This window comes from Amblyomma americanum, chromosome 2 (genome assembly GCF_052857255.1).
Source record: "Amblyomma americanum isolate KBUSLIRL-KWMA chromosome 2, ASM5285725v1, whole genome shotgun sequence".
In the NCBI taxonomy this organism is placed as follows: Eukaryota; Metazoa; Arthropoda; class Arachnida; order Ixodida; family Ixodidae; genus Amblyomma; species Amblyomma americanum.
The window spans coordinates 150,902,116-150,925,872 of NC_135498.1; the positions used below are offsets into that span (position 1 = coordinate 150,902,116).

Below are 23,757 nucleotides of genomic sequence, written 5' to 3' on the forward strand. Positions count from 1 at the left end.
TACGCCCCTGCGCACCACATCAGCGAAGTTTGGTTTCGCTGTGAACGAGAATGTATTGGTTAGTGCAAAACGCCTCCTGGCTTCTTTAAATGAAATGTTTTCTTTGGTCTTTATGGTGATAATTTCTTTCTCCTTTTTCCAGGACGGACACGCCCTGGAGTACGCAGCGTGGTCTCCTTCACAATTTGCGCAGCGCAGTGCTGCGTCACATTCCTCTGAATTGTGGTCCTTAGAAGCGCATTTCGCACAGGTTTTGCGGCCGCGGTAACTCTGAGAGCCGTGCCCGAATCTCTGAGAGTTGAAGCATCTGCGTGGGTTAGGAATGTAGTGCCTGACATTAACTTTAAGGTATCCGACTTCGATGGTTTCAGGTAATGTGCTTGTGCTGAATGTGAGTACCAGGTGTTTAGTATCTATTTCTTTGTTGTCTTTGCGGATTTTAATTCCATAGACATCTGTGACATTTTGGTCGCTGAGACCTTCTAGCATTTCTTTTTCTGTTAGATGAATGAAGTCGTTTTCTGAGATGACACCACGGACGGTATTGAGGGATCTGTGGGCTGTTATGGAGACTGGGATGTCTCCAATAGAGAGAATGTCTGAGATCTTGGAGTTTTGGGTATGGTCACGGATTTCTAGTAATAAGTCGCCACTGGCCATTTTCGATAGCTTATATCCGGGGCCCAGTGCATCTGTTAGGCACTTTGACACAAGAAAGGGGGGTAGTATTCTTGCCTGCTTTCCTTCTACTGTGCTATGTATGACATGGAACTTTGGGAAGGTTGTTTTCTTTTTTGGGAAAAAGTCTGTTGCTTCGTTCCGCCCTCTTTTCAGAGAGCGATCAGGTTTTGAAAGGGGGGGAGCCATAAAGAAAATTTAGTTATTCGGTCATGATGCCAGCCACCCACCACGGAGTCCAACAAGGGGACGGGACAGGAACTTGAAAGCAAGTCCTGCCCACGCCAGCTGTAAACCTCAACTATAACCAAATATGACTCAACTCAGGGTAGTTGATCACACAAGGTTAACCCTCGCCGCCAGGAAAACAGGAAAAACCAAGGAGTAAGTAGGATATATGAGAGTTGTGAGACAGAGATAGGAAAGTGAAAGATGGAGAGGAGGATAGGAAAAGGCGACTGCCGATTCCCCCCGGTCGGGTCAGGCCGGAGGTGCCGTCTGCAGGAAGCTGGGGCCAAAGTGGTGTGTTGCCTCCGCCAAGGGGCCTTAAGGGTCCAAACGCTCGGCATCGGCTCAACCACCAGGATCCCCTTTTCCCCGGACACGGCGATGCCACGCACGGCGAGGCGCGGGTGCTCGGGTCCGTGGTGATGCACAGTTCACCATCATCCCCTTGCTGGGATGTCCCTGCGGATGCTCGGGAACCCGCGGTGTCACCACTCACCGTCGCGACGCCTGCAAGCTGCAGGCGCCCCCCTGCGGGGTCCATCGGCAAGAAGGCAGTGCGTAGATTTCTTGGCATATGTGCCTACTACACGCATCGCTGAGCCGCTGACAAAGCTAACTAAATGTGACGTCGAGTTTAAGTGGGAAACGCCGCAGGCCGACGCGTTTCAAGAACTCAAACGATGCATGCAGTCGCCGCCCGTACTTCCGCACTTCGACGAGCACGCCGATATCGAAATCCACACTGACGCCAGTAGCCTAGGCCTCGGTGCCGTCCTAGTTCAGAGAAAAGATGGGCATGAACACGTGATAGCTTACGCTAGCCGGTCGTTATCAAAAGCGGAAGGCAATTATTCTACAACCGGAAAGGAATGCCTCGCCATCGTTTGGGCCACAGCGAAATTTCACCCTTACTTATATGGCAGGCCATTCAAAGTGGTCAGCGACCATCACTCAGTGTTGGCTAGCTAACTTAAAGGACCCTTGAGGACGGCTGGCAAGCTGGAGCCTCAGACTACAAGAATCCGACATCACTGTAACCTACAAGTCCGGACGAAAACACTCAGATGCCGATTGCCTATCACGCGCCTCCATTGACCCGCCGCCGCAAGATGACGACGCCTACCTTGGAATAATAAGCGCGGAAGACTTCGCTGAACAGCAACGAAGAGACCCTGAGCTAAAAGCCCTAGTCGATTATTTGGAAGGAAGGGCACACCGACGTTGTTCCTAGGGCATTTAAGCGTGGATTGTCTTCCTTCACGATTCAAAACAACCTACTCGTGAAGAAGAACTTCTCACCAGTCCGCGCCAACAATCTTCTTGTTCCGTCGGCGCTGCGTCCAGTAGTACTGCACGCCCTACATGACGATCCGACCGCTGGGCACCTCGATTTCTCCCGGGCGCTATCAAGGATACAAGAAAGATATTACTGGCCGCACCTAACCGCCGATGTCGCCCGTTACGTCAAGACATGCCGAGACTGTCAGCGACGCAAGACACTACCGATAAGGCCAGCAGGATTACTACAGCCGATCAAGCCTCCTTACCGACTTTTTCAGCAGATCGGGATGGACTTGTTAGGACCGTTTCCGACATCAACTTCCGGAAATAAGTGGATCGTCGTGGCGACGGACTATCTCACCCGCTTCGCTGAAACTAAAGCTCTGCCGAAAGGCAGCGCAGCCGAAGTGGCGAAATTTTTCGTCGAGAATATCCTGCTGCGACATGGTGCTCCAGAAGTCCTCACCACCGACAGAGGAACGGCTTTTACAGCAGAGCTCACGCAAGCCATTCTGCAATACAGCCAGACAATTCACAGGAGGACAACAGCCTACCATCCGCAGACGAATGGTCTCACGGAGCACCTGAACAAGACCCTCGCCGACATGCTAGCAATGTACGTCGACGTTGAGCACAACACATGGGATGCGGTCCTGCCGTACGTAACATTGACTTACAACACGGCGGTGCAAGAAACAACACAGATCACGCGATTTAAGCTAGTTTACGGCAGGAACCCGACGACGGCGCTCGACGCCATGCTGCCGCACGTCACTGACGAGGAAAATCTTGACGTCGCTACCTATCTCCAGCGCGCCGAAGAAGCTCGACAGCTCGCCCGCCTACGGATCAAGAACCAGCAGCGTACCGACAGGCGACACTACAACCTGCGACGAAGCTTCGTCGAGTACCAGCCCGGCGACCGTGTTTGGGTATGGACCCCGATACGCCGACGAGGACAGAGTGAGAAACTATTGCGACGCTATTTCGGACCTTACAAGGTCATTCGACGTATTGGCTCACTGGACTATGAGGTCGTGCCAGACGGCATTTCGCATTCACAGCGGCGCCGCGCACGATCTGAAGTGGTCCACGTGGTGCGCCTTAAACCCTTTTACGGACGCTGACAAACTTTCTTATTTTTGTTGTTTTCTTTGCTACGAGTGCTTTTTTGTATTTCGTTTGTTTGCAGCATCGGGTCAATGCTTTTCAAGAGGAGGAAAATGACACGTGTACTTATCTTTATCGGGAAACCACGTTTCGCCGCCTAACAAGTGTTATCGCACAGCGCGTGACGCGCCTGCATCTATCCGAAGTTTCTGGCAAGTCATCGATGCTTCTATTCGCTGTCTGTTGTAGCCGAACCTTATGTTATCTGATTTCATCGCCTGACGCGAATGGCGTAGAACTTTGTGGAAGGCACGCGGGTCCCAACGATTAGTCTGGACCCGCTACCGTTGGGCTGTAAGTGTAGCCTCTTTTTGCGGGCACAGGTTCGCCCAATAAAAGTTAGTTTTGTCTTTCACAGTATTGCTACTGTTTTCTACGTCACCACCACGTGAAAATATACTCAGCAATATTCAAGAGCAGGAGAAGCGCTGACGCTTTCTATCGACGCAGTGACGCTTTCTACCGAGTCATCGAAAATGTCAGATCTACCTTTAAAAAGTAGATATACTATAATCATTGTATGCGGCCGATTCACTATCATAAAACCGTAATACTCGCTCCTGCTGCACGTACATCTCAATCATATCCTCTTCATATTGTTCAAACTTCACCTTGATGATGATGATGCCTGACGCCTCCGAACACATAGCACTGATGAGCCTTACTTATCAATACACCAATAATAAACTTCATTTCGGGACATTTACATTTAAACCACACCTTAACAGTCATCCACCACCTGTTGGGGGATTGCCCGGCGCTGAAGCAGACGAATTCAGCACCTGGCGGTGGTGCTGAAAAGATACGGTTTTCGAGTACCCGCTACACAGCGACGATGCCACGCGCCGCATGTGGATGGGTCTGATGTTCGAGTACGCTCGACTGGCAGAGACGTGCAACGATCAAGAATGCAAACTCATCCGCTGGGTCGTAAAAGACGTTCACGGGCGCAACTGCACCGATAAGAAGGACGATAACGATGAAGATGACAGATGGATTAGATATCTCACCCTGGTATCATCATCAACTGACACAATCAACAACACGATGATTGCCGGCAAAGATGTCATCTTGGATTGCTGTTCCATTTCCGCACACAGTTATTACCTACTGAACAATTTCGGTAAAAACACCATGACGTTGTGTGTCTATGAGCGTCAGGAAGGCAATTTAGTGTGCCTATACGAATACAGGGCGGGTGAGAACCGCCGCTGGTCATCTACCCAGTGTGACCCCCAGCCTTCGACTGCAACTACAACGACCCGGGTGTTCACCCCATCTACACTGTAAAAAATTTCCGTACCTATAACGTAGACTATGTACGTTTTAAATACAAAACCACTTCTGCTTTCAATGAAACGTAGGGAATGACCGTATATTCAGTCCAGTATTGAAGGAAATGTCCGTGTTCCTCTGTAGTCGTTGCAGGGAAAAATACTAAACATTCAATTTAAGGGATCAAAACTTAACACGACAGGACGGTTGACCCCACTGACTATGCGTTGCACCAACCGCACTAATAACTTGCTTAAAGGCAGCAAAAACAGAAGATGCTTATGATGTGACGCCACTTTTACACGATGAACTGCTGGCCCGCGGACTATAGGCATGACATGACGTCCGATTTTTTATTTTTCTGGTTTACTCTTAGCCAACAATGTCCGCAAACTAGCATGGCGAACGACCGTGAGCATGTCTAATGTGATTAACACAATGAAGAGCCGAGGAAGGGTGATAACGCATTACGTTGCTTCAAGGTTGAGTGATTGGTACAAATTGTGAGCAACGTTAAATAACAAAGGCCTTAATTTGCTATAATGTTAAAAGCTGACTTGATGAAAATATTTTTGCTACATTGCTAGCCACATGATAGAGTAACATTTAATAAAAATGTTACTGCAACATTTGCTTTCTGTGAGAAATGCTGCGTAATGAGGTCAACTGTTAGAAAACATTTAGACACAGACAATGGTTGGACAACTTCTCCAAAGTGAAACAGAGCACCAGCTGAAACTACATTGCAAACATGATGAAAGTGCACAAGTTGAAAGCCGAATTTCCATCTGCCATTTGGTAAGGAAATAAACAACTGAGTAAACCAAAAGCATGGGCAAACAAATCTGTGAATGCAGTGCAATGTAGCAGTTACATCTTTGCTACACAACCATTAATCAAAACACCAACTCCTTCATGGATAACAAAAGCACCGACACAACAACATATTGCCCAATGCAATGTTTAATTTAGTAGGTAACTATTGCCGCCCATTCATGCCTGCTCTTCCTGCAGATAAATGAAACGCCACCAAAGAGCAGCGAGCAGCCATAATTGCTGCAGTGACAAGGAGGATGTGCACCATCAATGCTGTTCCCCCATCCTGAGTAGGAAATAATAGCAGTTTTTTCTGCAAATACTCTGAAAGCACGAATTTTCTATCCATCGTTTACTTAGCTTGCACTGACACGACCCATTGTGTACTCGGTACCTTTGACAAACAAAGGGCCAGCCGATAGGCACACAAGACTGTAGAACCTTGCTAACTTGCAAAAAATCAATGCACAGAAAGAAAAAGCTGACAAAAAAATGAGGAATTCCTTATTTCTACTTTTTATACAATACTAAGAATGTGGCTAAGATATGGCATGAACATTGTTTTTTTTTCTGTTCACTTACAAACTTTCCAGCCTGTGCTAGCATATTACTGTGATGTAAATAATGAAGCATGCCAACACTGTACAATATTCTGTAACACTTATGAAATACTCCCCTTCAAGGCTGCCGCATGCCTCTTACATGCGGTAAAGTTTAAATCTGCCAAACTAGCTAGTCTGCAAGATGAGACGCCAAGCCTCTGACATCTGGCGATGTGTACCTCCCATGTAATTAGAGCGATTGGAGATGCTCCTTTTTGATGGCATTTCAGTTGCTGGGTGTGGAAGGACCAGATATGAAGGGCAACAACTAGACACCAACTTTTTAAGCAACATCACAATAAGCAATGTACCTTAGCTTTCCTTCTGTCCAAAAAGGAGTTTCATTTTCTATGTTCTGTGTTCACATAACTGCTTGCATGTGCACATTTTGGCTTGCTGGGAGGTGCTTTCCTCTGTTAAACTACAGTTTTAACTCTGGCCTCAGTCTTCTGCGCCTTCTTAATTTTTTGCTAGCGTTCACCTTAAGTCGCGTACAAACTCACGCAGATCTCCACTTTTCTACGTTTCCAGCTGTCACATCTTCTCTGCCTTCGTCATGTCCACCACTGCATCCAATGCCTTCAAGTCTGCTGTGTATAATCATTTTAATTAATCTGCCTACACATGTATTTATGTTAGTCGCTCTCCTCTCTTCGATGCCAATTGGCCCTGAGAGTAAATAAGTGAAATGGTAGTCTAATCTAGGTCTGAGCAATCACGCATTATGTTGAGTTTATTTTACCACGTTGGCCAGTAGAGAGTGGAAGGAAAAAAAGCTGCTAAGTGGAGCTCGACATGCCTCTCGACCCCTACACTGGAAAGCAGCAGACACCAAGGCATACGTAATCACTAACGACAACAGAACATGACAAGTGTGAAGTAATTCAGTAACGTTCGTCGCATTTACCACAGTGCATACTCGCTGCTCAGTAATTTATTACCTCATTAGACATTCTTCAAAGAGAGTGTACAATTATGTGTTTTGTTTGAACATGGCACCACAGTACAAAGACAATCATTAACCTTGTGCCAACACAACATAAAATAAACTTCTGCCCAGTAAATGCATTGCTTGCAGTGCCACCACGGCACCTGTTTAGAAAATAAGCTCAAAATATTAGTGACATTAAATTTGAGCAGACGGTAATTCCCCTACCCCCTCCCTAAAAAAATGAAAAAGGGTGCTCTTCCGACGGTACGTTTGTACGCTGTAATATTTGCGAGTCCAACTACGTGTGAAATTCAGATATAGATAACGCCAAAGCATTCGGTTGAATGCGAGGCGCCAGGGCGCGGGCAAACAGTAATCGTCTTCAGGTATCCACTGGTGCCACGCCCTGAGGGCCACTGCTCGGCGAATACCATTCATGGCCACGTTCACATCCAACAAGCTTGTCACAAACATCACACAGGTGATGATGCAGCAGCAGTTCATCATTGCTGTTGGCCAGTGCTGAATTTTTTGGCGTGGTAAACGGAATCATCCACCGAAACGCGCGTCGACTGTTACTCGCCAGATTCTTGCAGTCCCACGAGGGAGAGCAGCTTTTCCGTCGGCTTCAAGTCTCCTCTTTCGTGCAGGGCCACTGGCATTGTAACGCACATTCTGCATGATCGTTTTACTACGCACCGATGCCGCACGGGACAGCGAGCTGTTGTATGTGCACTCCAATGCAGCGTTCCGGCCACACACATACACACACACATACTAAAGACACAGAACGCGCAGGACGCACGCAGCGAACACGGAAGAACAAAAACCCATTCCATAGCGCCTTTTCATTCAACTCCACACTGCGCTAACTGCGCACATGTTTCTGACTGCGGGCTCGGCTAGCGCTTCGACTTCGCCATGGCTAGCCATGGCCAAGCTGCGCTGCCGCTGGTGGTAATAACGTTCATGCAACGAAAAGAAAAAACAATATATCAAACGATTCAGGTTGTCAGCAAAAAGAGCTACCGTAAAATTAAATACATCTTATATGTTTTTGCCGTTGTGCGCCTTTGCAACATCAGCGACGTGAGCTTGAGCGCGAATACGCGAATGGCGCTATGAATTTCCCGTGTAGCTCCGTAAATTGCAAATAGCGTGACTACGCTGCTAACTTTTAGACATGCTTGCAGATGTAGTCGGTGCGAACAGTTGGAAGTTCAATCGACTGGAATTGCTCAAGGAAAGTCAGCGGCACTGCATTTTTATTGTTTCTGTGCATTGCGAGTGACTTTGGCGGCAGCCACTCGGCAACGTCTCCGGTTTGGCGAACTTGTGAGAAGGTGAGCCTGTTGTTCTCAAATTTTGAAAACGGTTTTGTGTTTGTATTGTAACCCTGCGTCTCGTCGCATGTTATGTTCACGATAACATCAGTACAACGTGCATGCGCTTTCTGTCTCTATTTAGAGTAATATTGGTCGATCAGCGTAAACTTTTGGATTCAATAAAGCACGAACTGTCCATGTTGGTACTGCGTGTCGAATGTGTTTTGAGATGATTCTGAGCGGGAGATGGTGTTCTGATAATTTGTGTACTACCAGATATAGTCTAGAGATTTGAAACCATTTATCACACTGAAACAAAGTTGGAAAACTGTTTTGTGTTCATGCATCTGCTGTCCTTAAACTTGACTTTTCGGCAATCATTCGCATGGCTCCTTTGGATCTGGAAAATTGACTACTGTTGCTAGGGGTGCCTGGTAGCAGAGCTCCTGGGGACGCCCAGTGGGTCATTTGTTTGTCCAAGTGCCCAGTACCAAAGGTACCATTCCTGACATTTTTTCCCAGTCCGTTAACCTCATATTCCTTGCAAAGATTACAGTATGTAATCAGGTAATAAAAAAATTGGTAACTTCTGCTTATTTCAGAACAGTTCAGAGAAATGCACATGCAGCATCAGTATTCTCTCGGTAGAATTTCTGAGACCTGGATTCATTTCATCTAGGACTGTGGCAAGCAGTAGGTCAACTGTACATAAATTTATTTTCCTCTGGTGCAAAGTAAAGAGTGCAAACATCATAAGACAAGTCTCTAGTCTGTTTCATTCTCACTGCATTTGGCCAAAGCATAATATGAAATGCTGTATGTTTTATGCCCTAGTTTCCTTTACTTTGAGCAGTAGATATTGACAGTGAATAGCAAGGCAACTCCACTCGCTGATGGTTTTGCCTTCGGCAGCAAAACAGGGAATACCTTACCCCATGTGTTATCTCGACAGACTCAAAACTGCGATGGACAGCTGCGTCCACAGCTGCTATCACCTCCCAAGTGCATGCGCTCGTAAGACACATAATAACTCTGGATTGCCATTAACATAGCCTTGCTCATTGCAGTTGCCGATAAACACCTCATAAGTGGTACTATTATGCACTCTTTTCTTTGGCAGTATGTATGAGCTTCTGTTCTCGCACTTTCTAGAAATAATGCATGCAGTTTTGAAGTGCGAAAAGGGAATTTACGTGTAACTATATTGTCATGTCAGTATGTTACAGCCAAATGGTACGTTGATGTCAGTGCTGGTGGTTTCTTTTCATTATTTTAGGAGAATGTTATAATGTTACCTATAGCAAATAATAGCCCTCACTAATTAGCTGATTTTGTCATGTCCAGTATTTTGATATGCTAAGCCACCAAAGCATGATTCAGAATGTTGTCAGAACTAAAGGCACTGAGTCTTTCGTGTCAGTAAAAAATGTGCTTTATACCCCTGTCACATGGCATTCCTCGAAGGCCTTTCCAGCAAAGGCACCATTTTTCACCAAAGGAGCGAAAGCTTAAAGGAGCAGCGATGCAGCTACACGGTGCAGTCCAAAGGTGAAAGTCGTTCAGGCTTAGCACCCGCTGCTATACTCGAGGCGGCTGAAGTGAGTGTTCTAAAATTAAAGTGGTGTATTCTGTTCATTCGTTAAGCTTTGACAATTTTTTTATTCTGATTGCTTCCTTAAAAGTACTGCAACAGCTACTCTCATCAGCAGGAGCAGGTTTTGTACGTGTATTGCCTTGGCCACCATGGGCGCTCGGTGTTGCCGCAACACTTTCACTGTCTTGAAATTTGAACATAAAACATAAACACCGGTACAAAAACCAAAGCCAGACACACCTTTCGTATTTGAAAAAAATGTTTTCAAACATTATTAGCTTATCTATTTTTTTTATTGCTTTTACTTTTTGACTTTGGATGGTACTGGGATCACAGCTTCTCGAATGCCGCGTCTTCGGGCTCCGAAGGTCTCGGTTGAGCGCCTTTGCCTCCAAGGCCCTTAGCGACAAAGGCGCAACATTTGTACTGGGTAGCTGCACTCCTTACGCCTTTGGATATGATTCTCAAAGGCCTTTGCGGTGCCCGTGTGACAGGGGTATTAGTGTGGTATGGCTGCTTGAACACCTGTCCCTGGTATCTCACAAACTGAATAAGGAAGGGAAAAGCCTCAGGGTGCTTGCCGACGTTTCGACAAGAGGACTTGTTTTTGTCTGGCAAAGTGTTCATCATTGGTGGGGTTTAAATAAGGTTTTCACTTCGAGGCAAAAGGCCTGTTGTGTGGGGTGAGGGTGCGATATGGGAAGGGCGTTACGATGGGGAGCGTGAACCTTGACCAGGCATGATAGCTGCTAAAGAAGATTAACCGGTTGACCTGCAAAACTGTGAAAACAAAAAAGCCCAATTCAGTAGAAACGAATCTCGGGGTATGGAGTGCGGATAGTGGGCTTGAATGGCTTTATGTCCAGCCGCAACAGGTGGCTTGGTATGGCTGGCTGCCTTTTCCTGAAAAACTAGGATAAAGGAATTAAGCAGCATGGCAGAATAAAATACCAGGGGGGGGGGGGGGGCAAAATAATTTGAAGGAAAAAGAGAAAATGAGGGCAGGTTCGGAGAAAAGGCAAAAAGAAGGGGGAGGGGGAGGAGTATGGCAGCCAAGGTTCCGAGAAGTGATGTCAGGAGGTGCAGGGCGTAAGGTTAAAGTATAACGATAAATTAAAGAAAGCAGGAAAGGAGGGGGAAATTATGGGTTGGGAAACCTCTGACCATGTGCAAGGCCTTTTCAAATAATTATGCCAATTCCGGAATGTACAGAGCTGGCCAGATTTAGTGCAAACATGTGAGCGCATGGCCGCACTCTTTAGAGGTCCAATGTGTGCGGCGCAGCCACTCATTGCTGCAAAATGGCGCAAGAGGAGATGCACCTGGATGTGGTGCTTCGTGTCATGTTAGACTTCGATGTGTGGCAATGTCAGACACAGTGGCCCAAAGAGCACAGCCATGTGCTCGCGTGTTCGCGCTAAGAGTGGACAACCCTGTACTTGATTCTAAGTTTCCTCTGTATATGTTGACCCCAGACGAAAACAAGTTGTCATGTCGAAACGGCAAGCACCCCGAGATTTTTCCTTCCCTTGTTCACTTTTTGAGTGTCAAGAAACCATCTGCCTACTCTCTCTGTACCATGCACTCCACATCTGGTACGGTTATCTTTGTATGTATACACCAGTGATAAATCATGAAGGAAATCAAGGGATTTGTATTTGTATTGCTTAACACTTACTTTAAAGCTATATCATGAGGGTATAGTTGAAAATGTGCTACGGGGGCTTGGTTGTGTGTCGTGACTGGTTTCTCTTTATCAGGGCTACTTGACAGCCACCATGAAACGCAGGCTTTTGAAAAGTCGTTCCTCAAATAAAAGAGCGTTTCCACTGTTACAATGGAAATGTTATTTGCTAAAAACTTCAAATCATTGCAGTTCAGGGATATTTTTCAAATAACTAACCTGAAGTTCAAAACCTGCAGAAGGAACTATGTAACTTCTTTCCTGCCTTAAAAACACAGTACTTATTTGCCAGTTTCAGCAAGCAGAGGTCTGTTTCATGGCACATACTTTCCACTACCTTGCATGAAAATTGTGCAGTACAGGCCCACCATAAAACTAGGGGCATAGTATACTGCTTGTATGCAACTACTTTGGCGTTAGAGCATGCATAGCATGGTCTTAAAGTTATACCCCTGTCACACGGCCTGTTTCAATCACCCTCGAGTCGAGGGTCTTCGAGATTTTCGATCGCCATCGAACTCGCCGCTGCTACACGGCAAATCTCAATGGCCATTGAAATGGTTCTCGTGTCTTACGCCACGGATGTGTGGCGCCAGAATCGCTACTTTGGATTTTGCGAAAATGACAAAAATATTTGTAAATGTATACTAAATGCTGAACTACACGCATACGCGAAAGTCGTTCAAAACCCTTTTAATTGCACGTACGCGACGGACATATGCAGACACTGCTGTAGCCACTCTAATACAAGACGAGCCAAAACCCAGCCAATCCAACTGCGTCGGAGCGCTGCTTCGTCAGGCTTAAGACCTGGGAAATCGCCATGATATCTGAAAAACAAGAGCTATTTGTCGCTTGAAACCTTATGCGAGGGTAAGAATGGGCAAATCGAAGGCGAATACAACAGCTTAGAACACGATATTGCTTTGAGGGATTAGCGACGAAGCTGTTATCGCTGTGAAGCGGGCGGGCAGGGTGCCGCCATGTTGTCAACGTTAAGTACGCAAGCAACGCAAAGATTGCAACGCAAAATTAATGCGCTTAATGCGCTTAAAACAAGTCTAATATAATTTTAAAATAATTTTGCAGACTGCTTGCATTAAATTTTATGCGAATAATGTTTGTTCATGCTTTTGCACCTTGAATGTGTCGTGTACGAAAGTGCGCTTGGCGCCGCTCGAAGCAACGCTAGCAACATTGGGCAGCGCTCGAAGGCCCTCGAAATCTCGATGGAGTTCTGCGCTGCTCCGTTGACTCGATAGGCTATTGACTCGATCGCCATTGAAACTGCCCGTGTGGCAGCGCTCGATCACCTTTGAGTCGATAGACTATCGGTTCGAGGGCCCTCGAAATGCCCGTGTGACAGGGGTATTATTCTTTTCATTTGCAACTGGTTCATAAAAGGCCTATTCTGGCAAAAGGTATTTAGCAAAATTATCTTCCTCTGAATGCTTCTAAGGATAACTTTAGTTCATTCAGAAAATATATATTGACAATATCTCTTAAAGGCATGATTGTCCATATTAGCTCTTGTTACCTCACAGTATTTAGTCTTGTGCCTCCAGCATCACTGACTTGCATCATATGTTAAATAGAGTAGTAAAAAGCTCGCTGTTAGTTTAAACCACAACTCATGATGGGGCTGTGCATTTTTTGTTGTGTTACATGAAATATACTTATGTATGAAACAATTTCAGCTGCACCTTACATGATTCAAATCCACCAGAAGAAAGGCTGCAACACAACATTGCTCACCAGCTGTTGCTTTCCCAGCACATAACATGCCATAACAGCACATAGCAGGTAAGATGTGAACAAAAACAGTGCATGTATATGTTCCACACATGCATTTTGTGTACTACCAACACTATGATATGATTAACTATGTCATGTAAGAGAGAGTACACAAATCATTTTTTGTATATATTGCAGCATGGTTATTTCAAGTTTTAAACTGGCCATTGAAACGACCCATTGTATCACCGCTGGTTACCCGGTGGCACTGGGGATCGAACTCCGCACCTCCTGCTTGCGAGGCAGATGCTCGGACCACTAGGCCACTCCTGCAGTCCCCCCACTGATGTTGCTTACACCAGGTGCTGTTAAAGCCCCGGTATGTATGTTAAATGCATTTTAGAAAACCATTCACTTCCAAAGTACCATTTCATCTTTATAGCAAAACCACAGTTCGCCTAGCTAGACAAACCTGCTGCATACAAGCCAGCAGAAGGGTTGCACGTACATGGTTCATTAGGAAAACAAAAATCAAGCAGAGCCTGCCCTTCATGGTGCATTATACCCTGATTTTGAGCAATGATCAAGATAGGCAGATGGTCATTTCATTGAACACTTGCATGATACATTCGTAGAATCGAAAAGACAAGTACTATTGCAAAATCTTCAAACAGTGTTTATTCTCAGAGAAAACATATCATGAAAAAAGTGTTGGATTAGTTATGGTGCACCTTGTATGGGGAAAGGGGCTCCCACTTTGTGAAAGGCTTAATTTTGGAATAACGACAGCATTTAGACTAGTTGGGTTACCATGTTTAGATAGTGGATGGGCTCAAGAAGTAAGCGCACTGTGTGGAAATCTCTTTCTGTATCCTTGTCTTTTTGAGCGCTTTCACGATCTAAACTTAATTTTGCAAGAGAGCAAGGAAAACAAATATTTAAATTCTGAAAATTAAGGATAAAAGATTATGTTTCATTGTGTTGCTTAAAGTGTACATTGTATCGCTATTGCTGTATTGCAGCACTTCTGTCGTGGTCTTGCATTGCAGCCTCTTGACTTTTGTTTATATAATAGGCAGTCCTTTTTTTTCATTCGATTGCAACACTTTAGGAGTTACTACAGAGTTGTGTGGTAGCAAACTCTCAGATTAACGGTTTGCATTATTACGCCAGCATAACTTGCTAAGTGTTTCACTGCAGTCTTGTTACTAGAACAGCCTCTTGAAAGTATTCAGCCTGGTGGTCATTGAGGGTTACTGTTCACATATCAAAATGCCGGATCAGCTGTATACTCTTTACAGCTACCAGAACTATGGTACATTTCATGACATGCTGGCTGAAGAGTGCTGGAGCACCAGACTGGGGATTTGGATGAAACAATTTTAAAATGTGTGCTCGGTATCACGCTGTTTTGTTCCGGTTGTGGAGAGCTTTTCTTTTCATATTTGTTCTGTCAAACATTTAAATTTTGGGCAATATGTTGTTGCCTTTATCTTGTGTTCTCTTTGTTGTTGAGGTTTAGTATTTTTGGCACAAGCACTCCACTCTATTACTTTTCAGTATAATTTAAAATTTGTAGGGCACGTCATGAAGAATAAAACTTCTACTTGAATAATCTGCATGTGTTTATGTTCTCATTGTTGATATAAAAACTTAGTTGAGACAGCTTGTATTTTAGCTCTGGCTAGAATTTTTAGGAGAGCCTCAGTAACATAATCACATGACCAACACAAACTTGGTATTGTTGTTTGTGCAATGAAAAACAGTTTTAAAATAGTTATTAACAGCTGTCAGTGTAGGACTGGCCTAAAATGTTTTGTGCTCTATGTAGCTCTTCTCTGAGGCAGGATTAATTCATCTGCACCTGCAGCCTGATACCGCCAAGATACCAATTCTTGGGTGAACTTATGATTTTTTTTTTTCACTGAGCAAACTTGCATCATCTTGAAGCATGGAACTTGAGCTGATTCTTAACAGCTCTAGTGTAGCGAATTTCATTATCCTCATTGCTTAGTTTACATTCACCTCAGGACAATGGCCTTTTCCAGTTTAATTATCTGTCTTGCACCAGCTACATGCCACACTATCAGAAATCACCTAATCTTATCTAGTGAGCTTATAATCAGCTATCTCCTGCTATATTTTCCTTATGGTGAAATTCATTTTGTTGCGATACAATGCACAAGCTGTTTGCTGGCGTGGTGCTCAGCTTATTTGGAATGAAATGCTTGGGAAATGGGTCTCTGATTTCACCTTGAGTAGACGAAATTAACTTGTGCTAAGGCACTCTTTGGCCACAGATGCCCTTGTGCCATTAAAATCCATCAAATTCATTCTGTTGCCCTAAGATACCATTGGTGATTCATTCTCTGCATTGTATGCCCTGGCCAGATCCATTTTCTTCTTTTAATTTCTGCCAGAATATTAACAACTTCCTTGTTCATCCCTGTTATGGTTTCACTCGGTCAGTTGTTCTATTAATAATTATAATCACTTTATTGAAAACATATTTTGGGCTAAATGGCATCAAGTTTGCCACTGCACAATGATATATATGTTTGGTCTTGCATGTCTTTACTTGTGTGGTAATGTTTATTTTGTGCTCACTGTCTAAACAACCTTATTTGCCTATGATATCCTAAGCCCTTCTATACCTACTTTCCTTCCCCCTGGCTCTTTCTCTTTTCAGTCATTCCTCCTCGTTCCTTTACACCGGCCATTGGTCACAAGGCTGCTGTGGGAACGACAGTCAGCACTGGGCCCTTTTTTGTTCATGGAACCTGCACTGCTACTATTAACACTAATAGTACGTTATCAGTATTTTTGTGATACTGCATTTATTGTTATTTATGAAGTAGTTGGCTAAGGCAATGGTAGCAGTGTTGAATATTGCAATATATTATGCATATATCTCACTTGCAATATATCAGTGTGTTCACTATTACACTACCCTCTATTTCTTTCAGTTCAGTTATTTGGCTATAGATATATTGTGTAGTCAAGAGTTCGACGGAAATCCGTCTGGTCAGGCATGGTGATGCAATGAAGTGAAGTAGCAGTCACTGACCATAGTCGAAAAAAGAAAGACGTTTCGAAACCCGTACGGGTTTCTTGTTCACAGTGAGCAGGACAAGAGCGATGGCGAATTTATATCCGGAGAATGTGACGTAAAGATCGGGCGTAGATGCCTGGCATGGGGCCAGCGTTCTTGCTTAATGTTGCTTGTGATGTTTGGATGAATAGCGATTCCAGCAGAAGGCGCGTCGTCAGGTTTCTTTCCTTAGATAAGATGGAGGCATTGCCCCAGTCAATCTGGTGGCCAGTGTCGTGTGCATGACCCGCCAGCGCATTTTTGGCATGCTTTTTGTTTTTCACATCACTTTGGTGGTCCTTTATGCGTCTTGAGAACTTCCCTGTCTCACCGATGTAGGCATGATTGCAGTTCAGGCATGGTATTTTGTAGACGACTCCTGGAAACTGCTCATTTGGTAGTCGGTCCTTCACATTCATTAGCTGATTCCGCAGCTTGCTGACAGGCATGTGGGCCACGCGTAAGTCGTATTTTGAGAACACACGAAACAACGCTTCGCTGATACCAGGCATGTATGGAATGCCTGCTCGTGTTCGATACGTCCTACAATCAGTGGTAGCTGGATGTGCAGCTCGTTCTTGTAGCTTTGATATGAAGCGGCTCGGATAACCGTTGGCTGACAGTTCTTCGTGCACTCTTTTTAACTCCTTTTCTTGATCTTGAGTTAAAAAGAGTGACGAAGAACTGTCAGCCAACGGTTATCCGAGCCGCTTCATATCAAAGCTACAAGAACGAGCTGCACATCCAGCTACCACTGATTGTAGGACGTATCGAACACGAGCAGGCATTCCATACATGCCTGGTATCAGCGAAGCGTTGTCTCGTGGGTTCTCAAAATACGACTTACGCGTGGCCCACATGCCTGTCAGCAAGCTGCGGAATCAGCTAATGAATGTGAAGGACCGACTACCAAATGAGCAGTTTCCAGGAGTCGTCTACAAAATACCATGCCTGAACTGCAATCATGCCTACATCGGTGAGACAGGGAAGTTCTCAAGACGCATAAAGGACCACCAACGTGATGTGAAAAACAAAAAGCATGCCAAAAATGCGCTGGCGGGTCATGCACACGACACTGGCCACCAGATTGACTGGGGCAATGCCTCCATCTTATCTAAGGAAAGAAACCTGACGACGCGCCTTCTGCTGGAATCGCTATTCATCCAAACATCACAAGCAACATTAAACAAGAACGCTGGCCCCATGCCAGGCATCTACGCCCGATCTTTACGTCACATTCTCCGGATATAAATTCGCCACCGCTCTTGTCCTGCTCACTGTGAACAAGAAACCCGTACGGGCTTCGAAACGTCTTTCTTTTTTCGACTATGGTTAGTGACTGCTACTTCACTTCATTGCAGATATATTGTGCTGTTCTCCTAGTTTAGTCCACTCAAACTAAAACTTTGCTCTTTGTGTCACAGGTAGAATCTACAATGATTGCTGCTCTGTGTCTTGTAAGCAGGAGGCAGTGTTCAGTGGAGCCATGAGCTTTCCTTGGAATTGAAATGCCTTTGCCGTATTATGCGCTGAACCACGAGTGTGAAGAGGAAAATGTCATGCCTTGGATTTCTGCATAGGTGAGCCATTGCGGTGAATCCACCAGCGCGAAAGACAGGGATGAGAAAGGAGACAAGGCAGGTGCTGACTCGCGACTAAAGTTTGTTGGCGTGAACAGGGAATATATAAAAAGCCAAGCAATACCATAAACCATGTAGTTACAGATAAGCATACAGGACAACATGAGTCAAAAATCGCCCTCAACATTTCCCTGATTGAGGTAGTCCAACTCATTGTGTGTTAACACGATAGACAAAACACATTCTTCACGGAGTCATAAGATGCGTCTAGCCTCGATAATCTCCCATTTAATCTCTCTGAATTTACTGCCAAAATGCGTGTTGCCAAAAGAAAAGGGTAGCAGACTTCACACCCCGTGCAGTGTACAGCAGAGTTACCCCAACCACCTAGCCAAGCCCCTACCCTCTTGTGTTCCTGTAGTCTTACATTCATACACCTTCCAGTTGCACCTACGTAAACCAGACTACAAGATAATAATATTTGATACCACATCCATTTTACAAGGTACATATACATTTCACTCTACACGTGTACTTTTCTCGAGCCACATTCACAGAATTATTCTTAAAATTTTACATGCTTTAGACAACGTATTAGGGGCCGAGAAAGCCACTTTTACATCATACCTTCTGGCCACATTTTTCAAATTGTGCGACAATTTATGTACATACGGTAATACAACTGGTCTTTTGGCATCTCGCTGGCTGGCCCCAGCCTGATTGTGCCGGTCACCGCAAAACTGTCTCAGCTTCTTTAACAATTTATCATATGCTCTTGCAGTAACAAGGTTTGGAAATCCTGCGTTCGTTAACCTTAAAATCTGCTCTTGGAAACTAGTCGTCATGCTGTGAAAGCATAATTTCATCAATTCTGAGCCCGCGCTAGAAAGTACAATGCTATCTTTCACTAGCTTGGAATGGTCGACATGTAGCCAGGTAGCAGCTTAACACTCGCGAGCACACATGAAGTGTGCTGAACATCAAGGTAAGGTCCAGAAACCACAGCTCTTTTTCTTGGGACATTTGCTCCAAGGTAAACCTGAGATAAAGGCCTTGCTCCTTAAACAACTTGAGAAGATGTACAGGTCCCGAACTATCACAACCTTTATAAAAGACCAGAAAATCATCGACATAGCAAAAGATCTTTCCCCCGGCCCATGCACATTCTGGACAATTATTCTATCCACCCTACTCAAGAAAATATTGCTTAGCACAAGGTCAACCTTTGAACCACTACATATTCGAGACTTTAGAACACATACCGCACTGCGCTACTCTACAAACATGCTCTTCAAATAAATGCTATTCAATAACATGCTCTTCAGATGAATTTCAGAAAAGGATTCATGCAAAATTATCTCTGGTTATTTGCAAAAGCATCTGTCTACTTCGCATCTTGAAGATCCATTTCTTGTACTCAATTTGCAGTGTGGTTGAGTATCTTAAGAATGACAATCCAGCGGATTGTCTTGTGATTAGTGTCGATGTAGAACTATTTTATTCTATCCCGTATGAAGATCTTGTGAAAAGCTTATGAATGTGTATATCGGAGCACAACGATGAGCTCGTGTTTAGGAACGGGTGTGTAACATAAGTCTTTTTTGGCACTTGCCTCCTTTTATTTGAAGTGAAGAGCATGTTTGTGGAGTATGGCAGTGCGGCATATGTTCAAAAGTCTGCTAAATGTATCGATTTGAAGGTTGCCCCTGTGCTAAGCAATATTCTCTTAAGCAGGGTGGAAGGAATGATTGCCAAGAAATTGCATGGGCTGGAGGAAATCTTTCGCTACGTCTATGATTTTCTGGTCTTTTACAAAGGTTGTGATAGTGTGGGACCTGTACATATTGTGAACTTGTTTAAGGAGCAAGGCCTTTGTCTTAAGTTTACCTTGGAGAAAATGTCCCAACAAAAAGAGCTGCAGTTTCTGAAACTTACCTTGATGTTCTGCACACGCCATGTGTGCTAGCGATATTCACCCAGGAGTGTTAAGCAGCTACTTGACTGTTGGTCGAACGATTCTAAACTAGTGAAAAATAGCATTGCGTCGTCAAGTCTAGGCTCGGTATTGGTGAAGCCATGCTTTTACAGCGTGACAACTGGTTTCCAAGAGAAGATTTTAAGGCTAATGAAAGCATGATTTCCCAACCATGCTATTGCAGAAGCGTGCGATAAATTGTTAAAGCTGAGCATATAAGATTGGGCAAGTTGGTCTGACATGCTAAAGATAAGAATGGCGCAGCATCAAGTAACGCGGACAACAGGAGAGCACACCCACGCACAAGTGCCATCCTTGGAGCGGATGCAGAATCTAAGAGCGTGTACTTGACATTCAGTGTTGGCAGCCAAGGATCGGGCTCGTTCAATCTTTAGCGTTCAAATCCGTGTTTCCTCGTTTCCTTGACTGTCAACGCTGAGTGTCAAGCACGCGCTCTTGGATTTTGTATCTGCTCCAGGGTTGGCACTTGTGCATGGGTGTGCTGTCCTGCTTTCCTCGTTACTTGATGCTGTGCCATTCTTCCCTTTAGCATGTTAAAAGCTGAAACCCCTTCGCAGGGACTGGCATGATCAGGCTGGGGCCAGCCAGTGAGATGCCAAAAGACTGACTGTGTTACTGTACATACATAGATTGTTGCAAAATTTGAAAACTGTGGCCAGAAGGTATGACGTAAAAATGGTGTGTTCGGCACCTAATAAGTTGCCTACAATCTGTAAAATTGTTAATAATTTTGTGAATTTCGTTAGGGAAAAGCACATGTGTCGAGTGAAACGTGGCAACATATATGTGCCTTGCAACCATTGCATGCATTGCATACCATTATCATGTGGTTGGGTTTATGTTGGTGAAACTGGAATGTGTATCAATGTAAGACTACAGGAGCATGAGAGGTATTTGGATATTGGTAGGGGTTGTAACTTATCTGCATATTACAAGGGATGTGAAGGCTGCTAGCCATTCCTTTCGGCAACACGCATTTTGGCACTACGTTCACAGCAGATTAACCAGAAAATTATCGAGGCTAGACACATCTTATGACTCGGTGACGAATGTGTGAGTGTGCTGCCCATAGCGTTAACATGCAGCGGGTTGGACTGTCTAGATGAGAGGAATGTTAAGGGCAATCTTTTACTTATGTTGTGATGTAGCTTATGTGTAATTGTGTAGTTTGTGGCGTGTGGCTTTTCTGTATACTCTCTGTTCACCTCAATAAACTTCAGTTGCGAGTCAGTGCCTGTTTTGTTTCTTTTCTCGTCCCTGTCTCGTGCTGATAGATTCAAGTACTTGTAGAGTAGATTCACTGAATTGTGTACTTGCAGAGGCTTGTGAGAAAATGAGAAGAATTTTCTTTCCTTTATGCGGAATGGAAGGTTGAAATTTTTTTACACAAATGTTTGCAGCATTAAATTCTATTCGGAAAGGTAAAACCCACTTCATTGTACATTTTGTGTGCAATGGGGCCGGTGGCTGCATGCAACTGAAAACATTCGTCCAGGTTATCTAGCTAGCGTCCTTCTTCCTTGTGCCACATTTTCTGAAATAATATTTTGTCAGATTTATTTCAATCAGAATTTCTAAGAACATATTGGTGATCACATAATGGTGATCACATATGACATAATTCAAAGCGTGATCATTGGTATTTTTTAGTCTGGGGCAGTACAATGAGAAGTACATAGTATATAGTAAAATAAATATGACCAGTCTAACATAAACAAAACTACTTTTTTTTTAAAGGAAAATTTTGCTACCGAAGTGCTGGAGTGACATGGCATTATGAAGACGTGGACAGTGTGCTGTATTCATGATGGCACGAGAACTTGCGTACACTGCTTCAGGTAACTGGTGAGTACCTTGGTGCTGTGCTTCTGCTAATGTAGCCAAATTATGTTTTTAATCTAAGAGTGTATCTGAAAACTTAAGCAAAAATTGAGTAGTATTTAGATATTCTTGCACCAGATACCACTGTGAGAATTAGTTATTAATGATGTGTCTCACATGTACCCTTGTCTCCTGAATATAGTAAGCATGGCTTTCGAGCTGAGTGCCTCCGACGTATGAAAAAAAAAATGGCCACTGGGCTGCTCCACGACGCGTGGAGCAGCCCAGTGTAGCACATTCAGGCTTCATGGAGTGGAGAATGAAGGCAGTAAATAATTTAAAAGTAGAAAACACAGCACAAACCACAGGACCAGGAAACTGACAAAACACACCGACCCTGATGACACTCTTTGCATGAAGGGTGTTATAAAGTTGCCTGTCATGTAGTGCAAGATGGAGGTCGCACAGGACGGGTGTTAAATATGAGTTGATGCAGACACCTGTCATTACGTAGTACTCACTGTAGAACTCGAGCAAGAAGCAAAGGTAACAGCTGAGCATGGCCACTCTTGTGCTTTCCTCCGCAAGCAATCTGGAATTGCACTTAGAAATCTTTTATGCTTTCTCTTGACACATACATCATTGCTGCATGTGGCGAGGAAAAGTACATACCCTTGATGTCAAGTGACAGTGAACTCACAGGGCAGGTAACAGCTCACTGAGGTGTTGTGATATATCTACAGGGCACCTCATGAGAACAAAGAGCCCTTGAAGGAATTCTCTCAAAGTTTGTTGCCACATGGACCTCTTTGTAATCAATGACTCTAAATGGCAAGCCTTCCTTTAGTGTCACAAAAAAAGGCCTAGGACATGGGTCTTTTTGCTTCTCCATTAGTGCCAAAATGTTTGCTAGCGAGATCTTTCGCAGATATATAATTATTTCACAAAATGTCAAGAAGGAGAATGAAGCTGCACCAAGCAGTACCAGTAAAAACTTATCACAGCTGTTCAAAAAGCAGAAAGACTCATGCCTTCATCCTTCTTTTCCATCAGACACATGAGGACACTTCATCTTTCTGGGTCATCATTTTGAAAAGGTTCACATGGCAACTGCCTTTGGTTAAATTTCTGCTAAGAGCCCTTTTTTGAAACTTGAGCATCCGTTCCTTGTGAGGCACACTGCAGAGATATTGGAATGCCTTAGTGAGCTGCTTCCGGTACGTGTGACTGCATTTTCACTGACATCAGATATTAGTACATTTTCTTGCACGTGCTGAGATAATGGAAGCTATGAGTGAAAACATGCGGTTTTGGGGAAGTGTGCTTCCTGGGGCCGTATTCCAAGTTTGTGTCATAATAAAAAGCGTCATAATCTGCCGCAACGGGCATGCCCGGGAACTGGATATAAACTGAGTGCGGGACTTTCGCTTCGTCTTGTCTTGCCTATAACAAATTGGATGGACGATAAATTCGGCAAGCGTCTCCCACCTTTTTCAGATGTTACCAATGTTCCATGCTCGCTAAGTTGTGGATTTAGTACTATGTACAGAAAGGCACCCGCATTGAATTGCATCTGGCCCCCATCCTGAGCTACTTTCTATTTGCACAAAATCATAAGCAACTGTAAAGACTTTCATGCACACAGTGCCGCCCGAAAAAGCGCATTTTGTCTGCTTCTTTCTGGACCTGTGGTTTTTACTCTTTACTGTTATGAGAAATGAATTTTGGGCAATAAATTATAACGGGTTGGTTCTCGGTGAATGGCTTTTGAAAGCTTCTACGAAAGCCGATTGTTCAATAGCGGATGGTTGAAATGTATTTGTGAAATTTATATTTGGTGTTGTGTGACCACTAAATGAGGATTTTTTATGCTTTTCAGATGGATCCGACAGCAATGTGCAGATGTACATGTGTGTAGCTTGCCATGAAAATAAAACGTATGTACTTGTAC

General features: G+C 44.3%; 1 long non-coding RNA gene across 2 annotated transcripts; it reads left to right on the forward strand.

Moving 5' to 3' along the window:
- The first annotated feature begins 8,144 nt into the window (after window positions 1-8,144).
- LOC144119167 (uncharacterized) lies at window positions 8,145-21,805 on the forward strand. 2 transcript variants are annotated; one of them, XR_013312280.1, is made up of 5 exons: window positions 8,145-8,324; window positions 8,732-8,802; window positions 13,517-13,697; window positions 16,008-16,124; window positions 21,723-21,805. It is a non-coding gene; the product is annotated as an uncharacterized LOC144119167 (long non-coding RNA). The 2 variants fall into 2 exon arrangements; XR_013312279.1 differs by lacking the exon at window positions 8,145-8,324 and having other exon boundaries at window positions 8,506-8,802.
- Window positions 21,806-23,757: the final 1,952 nt, after the last annotated feature.